Raw genomic sequence first — 8,633 nt, forward strand, 5'->3', positions numbered from 1 at the left:
AGGGCCATGGGCCAGTGAGGAGCATCTCGTCTCATAGTGGGGTTGGCCATGTGGTCCTCTCTGTGGACTGGCTGCTCTGTTTGGCCTAGTGGGTCAGGATGTGCTCCAGCCTGAGACATTCTTTAAACCTGTTATAGAGTCTATTTCCTAAGATCTCCTTTTAATGAACTAGCAAAATGGTACACAAAATAAAGGACACTACCTGTAAGATTGGTGTCCTTTAACCTCCACTCAAGTACTTATTCAATGTACGAACACTTTGTTCTATTAAATTGGCATCCATGATGCACACCTTCCTGACATGATTGCTGAAGACAAATTTGTGCATAAGCAAATGTGGTGAAGAAAGCTAATGGTGCCGGCTATCAAAAGATACAGCGTCTGGGGTCCTAAAGGCTTGCAGGTAAAAAATCAGCCATCTAGCTCAGAAGAATCAAAGCCCACATGGAAGAAACACACCAGCCTGTGTGACCACGAGTTGTAGAAGGACCAGGTATCAGACATCAAAGAAAAAAAAAATCATATCAGTGGGTGCCCACTTCCCAATATAATCACTGAAGACAAATTTGTGCATAAGCAAATGTAGTGAAGAAAGCTGATGGTGCCAGCTATCAAAAGATATAACATCTGGGGTCTTAAAGGCTTGAAGGTAAACAAGCAGCCATCTAGCTCAGAAGCAACAAAGCCCACATGGACGAAGCATACCAGCCAAGGTCAACAATTTCTTTACAATAAAGAAAAAAGATAAGGGAATAGGGAAACTAGAGTAATGGGAAGGGATCAGCAGAGCACATTGAAAGAGAATGCTGAATTTTTAAAATGAAAATCGTCAAATAAAAGCCTAGCCTGTTATGTAAATTTTCACACACACAAAAAAAATGAGAGAGATGAGAGCTGGTGGGGGGACCACCATCCTAAGCTCTCCCAAGCCCATGGAAAGGAACCTCTTTCAAAGGGCATCACAAGGTCGGTCACACCACCCAGCAGAATAGCTCACGTGTCACTAACACCAACCATGGAGCTCCTCTACACAGAACCTAATTATACATCAATTTTAATCATTAAGTAGTAAGTGAGAAATATTGTTATGAATGACTTAACTGTAAGATTTCTTCCATTATATGAATGCAACCAACACAATTATTTTAACGTAACTCTTCACCAAATCACATTGATAGTGACTGAGTAAAAGTCTTACTATTTTGCTCTTTCTGTAAATTACTACTTACCTTAGTTATCTAGCGTAGCAGTCACAGAACTATCCCAAGTGGAAGGTGTTCACAAAGAGAAATGTATTCTCCCACGGCTTAGGGAGTGTGAATTCAGAGTGCTGACTCTAGTAAGTGCAGTGTTTCCCAAAGTGGGTGGGACCACTCCCTGGGCTGATCCAGGGGCGCTGCAAAAACAGATAGCTCCATTTTATGCTACATTAGCAGCCCCCATGGGGCCTGGTGGTTACCTGTTGGTCGGCAGTTCAAACCCCAGCTGCTCCGTGGGAGAAGGAAGAGGCATTCTACTCCTGTAAAGAGTTCCAGTCTCGGACACCCACAGGGTGAGTCAGAATGGACTCGGTGACAGAGAGTGTGGTATTCTCCTGGGTTATGGGCTGCGGAACAACATTTTTTCATTGTCAGGGGGCACTGAGTAATTCTTTTTTTCTGAAAAGGGGACAATTGACCCAATAAATTTGGGAACCAAGTTCAAAAGGAAGGTTTTCTCTGTCTGTCAGCTCTGAAGGAAGGGCAAGCATTTCTTGGAGCTCTACAATTGTCATGGTTCGCTTCTCATTTTTTAATTAATTAATTTTTTTTGAAATATCATTTTATTGGGGGCTCTAACAGCTCTTATAACAATCCATACATCAATTGTATCAAGCATATTTGAACATATGCTGCCATCATTATTTTCTAGACATTTACTTTCTATTGAGCCCTTGGTAACAGCTCCTCTTCCCCCCCCCCCCACTACCCTGGTGACTCCTTAATAAAGGATACATTATTATTATTTTCATATCTTACACAGACTGCTGTCTCCCTTCCACCACGTGTTCTGTTGTTCATTCCCCAGGAGGGGGCGTGTGGTGTGGTTATGTGTCGATCGTTGTGATCAGTTCCCCCTTCCTCTCCCCACCTTCCTCATACCCCTCTGGTATTGCTACTCCCATTCCAGTTCCTGGAGTCCGTGTCATTTTTTCTCAATCTCTTGTAAAATGAAAGGGGCTGCAGTCCTCACCCTGGGAAACTCCCATCCCGTAGGATCAGGGCAGTGACCTGATGAGCATGCTTCATTCCACCTCATCTCCTTACAGTCGATGGGCTGACCGCACAGTGGACATCATGGAAATGATGACATCACTGTCAACTTACATCATTTCACAACGACCGATCCCTGAGCGTTGTGGCCCGGCCAGCTGATACTCACTGGAGAGCGGGGATTACAGTGCAATCCATGACACTACTTCATTCTGTTTTTAAGTTATTGATATAGGTTAACAGAGACTAATTACTACAATCTTTAGCCAAAACACCAGGAAAGTCGGCAAGATACGCAACCTTAGAAACACCGGCAGCAACAAAAGCAACAGCAAGCTTGAACCATTTGCAGACAAAACCTTGTGCTGCTCAGCTTGGATGTAATGCAGTCATAACAACGGCTCCGACCGGAACACATTAGAAAGTTCAAAAGTAACTTAGCTTAAAGGTTTAGTCTGGTGGGTATATCGACACCTGTAAGTTCGGCTTACAGAAAGTGCTATGTTCTTGTAATTAGCAACAGGGGTATGTTTATAACAATAACAAATGCTTGCTGAAACACTGCACAAAAATCTCCCAGACCGTCATTGTGGTGTTATCTGCTCCGGCCACGTCACCCGGCCTGGTCAGCAGTCCCTCATGATGACAGTGCCTCTCCCCAACCACCCCTGCGGAATCACCTGCTTAAATCAGGCCACAGTGTCATCAGGCCACAGTGTCATCAGGCCACAGTGTCCTCAGCAGTCACCCCAGCAGGGGCTGGGATTCACATCGGAGCTCCGGGGAAATAGTGTGAGTTTAATTTCAAGTGGGGGTGGGCAAAGTCAGCGCTCAGATGCGGATGCATTTTGCCAGCCTTTCATTTGCATCCATTTTGCTTTCCGAGCAGTTGATTTGCTTTTATTTTCAAACTAGGTTGCACCACATGCGAGGAGAGACAGGTCTGGATCCTGCGGCTTCGTTCTTTATTGATGTCAATACCAAGTACAGGAGGAGCTCTTGAGAAAGGAACGTCAAAAGGCTTCCTGTCTTCCCTCCAGGGAGCTAGAAAGAGCACTTCGCAGCCCAGGACTTGTGGATGCTTGCAGCCTTCAGGGCTGTTAACCGCACTGGGTCACCTCCCCAGATCCTCCCTCTCAGCCAGGCTGACCTGGACCCAAATTTCACTGAGAGACCTTCGTCCCCTCCTTAGGAACAAGATGTGTCCTGCTGTTTTCCCACGCGTCTGAACACGCCCTGCAGTTAGCCTGAAAGCTGGCTGAGACTCACTGAGGCTTAAAGATGTCTAAAGAGGGCAGCATTCCAGCCTCGCTTCTCATGGAAGCAGAAGACCCAAACTTTCCAGGACTGGGGCACGGAAGTCACTGAGGACAATTGCCACCGTTTCCTAACGCCAAGTCCTCCTGTCTTTCCTGTGTCCCCCGCAGACCTACTGCCATATGCTAATGGCATCTCCCTGTACAAAATTCCTGACCATTAGCTACCCAAACAAACAAATAAAAGAGCCCTTGTTGGAGGCTTTCATTGATGAGCTCAATCATTTGGCTTGTTGGGCGCCTGTGGTAGAGTCCTTGGGTAGCACAAATGGTTAATCTGCTGCTTAACAGAGAGATTTAAAGTTCGAGTCCACTTAGGGGGACCTCCGAAGAAAGCCCTCACGATCTAGTTCCTGGGGGAGTCAGGGGAAACTCCGACACACGTGGGGTTGCCAGGGCTGACATCAACTTGATGGCAACTGGTAACTAGAACCTGCCCCCCACCAGCCTCCCTCGGATTGGGACCAGCTCTTCTAGTCATGTCACACGCCCGTCCCCCCCTAACTGCATACTTTATTCTCCACTGACACGGTGATGAGGAGCCCTTGTGGTGTGGTGGCTATGCATTGGGCTCTGATCCACATGGTCAGCAGTTCAAAACCACCAGCACCTCTGCAGGAGAAAGACTGGGCTTTCTACCGGGTTAAAGTCTTAGAAACCCACCGTCGGGTCGCTATGTCAGCATTCACTTGATGGCAGTGAGTTGATTTGGGTTTTACACTGCTATTTTCTATTTCTCAGTCTGGACCTCACACTCCCCTTTTCCCCCAGCTAGTCACCCTCCAGCACACCCATACGTCCAGGTTCTACCCAGCCTCAAAACAATGCAATGAAACTTTCCAGGGTTTCCTCAAGGGCAGAAAATCACTTCCCTGAGCACATACCAATCCCCCTCTCCCAAGAGGAAAGAGCTGGACCACTCTCTGAGTCCCCCAAGCACTGTGCCCATTCCTCATCCTTCGTTATCATTTCTTCACACCATAGTAGTAGTAGTTCTTTAGCAAGAGTCCAACGTACACATAGCAGACTATTAGGCAATGTTAAAGACGAAGGATAAATCTACAAAGCGTCTCATAAGGTGGATGTACCTGGAGAACTTTGTGCTGAATCAATTAAGTCGTTCACAGGACACATGTTACATGAGACCATGATCATAAAAAGTCAAGGAGAGGGTTACACAGAGAAAGAAACATTCTTTCATGGCTTCCAGGCATGGGAGGGCAGGGAAGGGAAAGTCACTAACTAGCGAATAGACACACAAAATTTGGGTGACAGGAAAGCAATACACAATCAAGGGGAGCTCAGGCCAATGTCACTAAGGCAACAGAAGGCACCGGTTGGTGACAATAGTGACAGACAATAAAGCAAATGTTACTACATACCCAATCGAGCCATATCTGTAATAGTAACTATCATTAAAAAGTTGACACGTGGCTACAGAGGAAGACACACAAACTGAACCGGTGTGGGTGGTCAGCGGGGCTATGGCCACGAGAATATGGAGATTTGGCAAGGCTAGTTCTCCATTCATGATTGTATGTGATACACATATATCTGTATGTATGTTAGAGCAGGCAGGGGGGATAGGGATGAAAAATTCTTAGCAACAATCAAATACCTGGGGGACTGAGTCACTGGCCTGCAGGGCAGGGGACTATATCTTAGGTGGCATTCAAGCCTACGATGGAATACAGGCTGTGAATGTAACGGTTTGCTTCCTATTGGGGTGAGTAGCAACTTCAGAGGGCCTTCAGAGCTCATCAGCAGCCATCTCGGAGGCAATTCTTGGTCTCTCCCCATCCAGAGAAAAGAAGAGTAAAGCAAAAAAAGTAAATTCAAGGAGGTGGTCTGAAGAATGAATGGACCACAAGAATAACAGCCTCCACCAGCCTAAACCCCAAAGAATTAGATAATGCCCAGCCACCATTTCTGACTGCTCTCATCAGGACCACAAGGTCCTGGACACAGAATGTACAATAAAATTGTAAATCATAAAGACAGACTTACTGATCGAATGGAGGTTACTGTAACCTCTGTGTCTATAGCCCTCAGACACCCCTCAGCCTGGGATTTGAACCTACCCTTTGCAGCCGAATAGCACCAGCCTGTACAGTGAACGGTAGCACTCTGGAAGAGTGAACGCTTCAGAACAATCAACCAGATATCACCAAAAGGGCAGCATTTCCCGCAAAATAAATCTTATAAGGTAAGAAAGGGCAAGGGTGGGTATGATACATTCTCAGCAATAATCAACTACTTGGGGGAATGAGGAGTGGGATTCAGGACAAAGGGACATAGTCCAGGAGACTGGATATAGGAACCAGGGGAGGAAGCAGAAAGAATGCAGTTACATGGAGGGAAATGTAACTATCATTATGAGGCAAAATGTGTCTAAATTGTGGAATGAAAAATGAATCTGCTCTGTGAACATCTGCCCAAAGCACAATAAAATAAACGAGATACTTGTTTGATTAAAAAGAGCGAAGCCCATGTCTCTCCTCCCTTCCCTTCCCCCTAAGTCTAGAACAAAGCAACCACACCGCACACAGGGACTGTTGAGCAAGCGAGCAGGTGTGTGTTCCCTCCTCAGTTTCCATGGCGTTCTGTACTTATAATCAGGTCACTGATCACACTCTGCTTAGTATTATAAATACCTGTGCACACATTATAATAAACCACTTGCAAGCACAACTCTTGTTTTATGTATCCTTTTTCTCTCCCATGGCACCTCAAGAAACGTCCTTGCTCAAAATGGGCGTTCGTAAAATGTTAAGATGAGAGGAAAGGAAATTGAATCCTCTCCTTCCAGGTGCCCTAGGAACACTGACCTAAGGAATGCTGGAGAAGGGTGTGCCAGAAGTTCAATCCATTTCAGTGAACATTTATTGAACATCTATTGGTTTTAATTTTGCTGTTCTATGAAATTCAAACCTGGGACCCATAATGTTCCAGTATAGAATTTTATGGCCTTGAAGACCCATTTGACTGTGGGCTGGGTAGAATGAAGGCAAACCTGTTTTATAAGAAATATTTTAGCTCCATTTAAAGAAGAGTCGTTAGTCTCCTCCATATAAGGAAAATAGTCATCTCCACGGGACTGAGACTAATCTGGGAGCTTTCACTTTCATCAGAAGAAGCCGATTCTGGTCAGTTGATTGTCAAGATGTAGACTCTTCTAGCACTTTTTCTTCCACCAGGAGCTTACTGGGACTACAGGGGAGGAAACACCTCGTGGTGCTGACGGGGAACTACTGAAATTCCTTCTCCTATCTCCTCCCTCAAGAAGGAGCCATTGAAGAGCAAGGAGAGCAAAAGGATCACCTGGAGACACTGGTGGCAACTCAGTGACACTGAGGTAGGGTAAAGGACAAAAGGGGGCTGTACTGATGGGGGTGGAAGAAATGCAAGCTGGGTGAAACGCAACGTCCAGAACTGAGAAGGCTGCACAAAACGGCCCGATTGCGGTGCCTGCCTAATCCGAAGCTCAATCACAACATCAGTGAACATCCCTTCCCAAACCCACTACCTTCACACTAGCCATCGTTAAGGGAAAATAACATGGGGATGCGGTTGAGAGACGGCAAAAGGCAGATTCTCTCAAAGCAACGATCAAAAGCGTGACTCCACTCCAAGTACAGTAGAGCCGGTACTTGACCTCATCAGTAACATAATCGACGCGAAATGTCGAGAAAGTGGGGCATCGGAGCTCGAATAAACATCGGAATCCGGCCCAACGCAACGTGGCTTTTGTACTGTTTTTAGATTTAAAAAATATGGGTCCTAGGAAAGAATTTTTTGAAAAGAATCATGGTTCATCTACATCTACAAGCCTACATTTTTTAATTTCGTTATCTGCTGTCTTATACAATATGTGCAGTTTAAGAACAGATTCATAAAGGACACAGCTGATAGGTCTACCACATAAAGAATTTACAACTATAATTTATATGTTACATACCCTAAAGGAGGAGGTAAATACCATGGAAGATAAAATACATGCTTTCATCACATATTAGAAAATTATAAGAATTAAATGAAAATACTAGAAATCTCTGTCAACATTTACCCTAAAGCAAAGATGAGACTCTCAGTAGTGGGGGTGTGGCAAGGACATTAGTTGAATAGAAATAGAACAGCAAGAACAATACTAATGAGAATATCAATGCAATGTAGAAAATGTAACCGATGTCACTGAACAGGATGTACCAAACCAAACTCACTGCTATTGAGCCCATGCTGACTCAGAGTGACCCACGGTGACTCTCTTAGACTGCAACTGTTTATGGGGTAGAAAGCCCAGTCCTTCTCTTGAGGAGCTGCTGGTGGTTTTGAACTGCCAACGATGCAGACCACAACCCAATGCATAACCACTACACCACTGGGGCTCCAGAACAATATGTACATAAAGTGCTAGATGTGAACCTAATTTGTTGCACAAACTTTCAGGAGCAAGCACAAAATATGCTTACTGCCAGTAATAAAAAATATAGTAATAAGATTTTTCAATGTTACTAATGAGTTCATCAGTAGCCTTAACGTAGCTAAAGAAATAAAAAACAGCAGATATATTCACAGAAATGACCTAAACTGATTGCAAAGCGAATAAAAGAATGTAAGATTTGTGGGGCAATGTTCAATATTAAATACACATGTAATCGGAACTCCAGAAAGGGAAAAGGCAGAAGAAACAGTTAAAGAAGCAATAACCAACAACTTTGGAAAATTGTTCACAGCTACCAAGCCATACTCTAAAAATACAAAAGGCACTAAGAAAAATGAGCAGGATAAAAGCTTAAAACAGAAAGAGGTATGGGATATTTAAGCTACTAAAAACGGAAAACAAGAGAAAAACGTGAAAGCATGTGTAGAAAAGTGCTTACGACTTACAGCGCTAAGAATCCGAGCAGACCATTTATGCACATACACCATTTATACACATACACCGTTTATGCACATACACCGTTTATGCACACACACCATTCATGCACATACACCATTTATGCACATACACCGTTTATGCACATACACCATTTATGCACATACACCGTTTATGCACATACACCAT

The 8,633-nt window shown here is 44.5% G+C and overlaps 1 protein-coding gene across 1 annotated transcript in view; it reads right to left on the reverse strand.

The window, feature by feature from the left end:
* The window catches only part of NMNAT2 (nicotinamide nucleotide adenylyltransferase 2), a 199,658-nt gene that overhangs the window by 148,002 nt on the left and 43,023 nt on the right, over positions 1-8,633 (reverse strand). The gene's annotated exons all lie outside the window — the stretch shown is intronic.

The sequence above is a fragment of the Echinops telfairi genome, unplaced genomic scaffold (genome assembly GCF_000313985.2).
Source record: "Echinops telfairi isolate 266 unplaced genomic scaffold, ASM31398v2 ScPeMD7_7424;HRSCAF=8462, whole genome shotgun sequence".
Classification (NCBI taxonomy): Eukaryota; Metazoa; Chordata; class Mammalia; order Afrosoricida; family Tenrecidae; genus Echinops; species Echinops telfairi.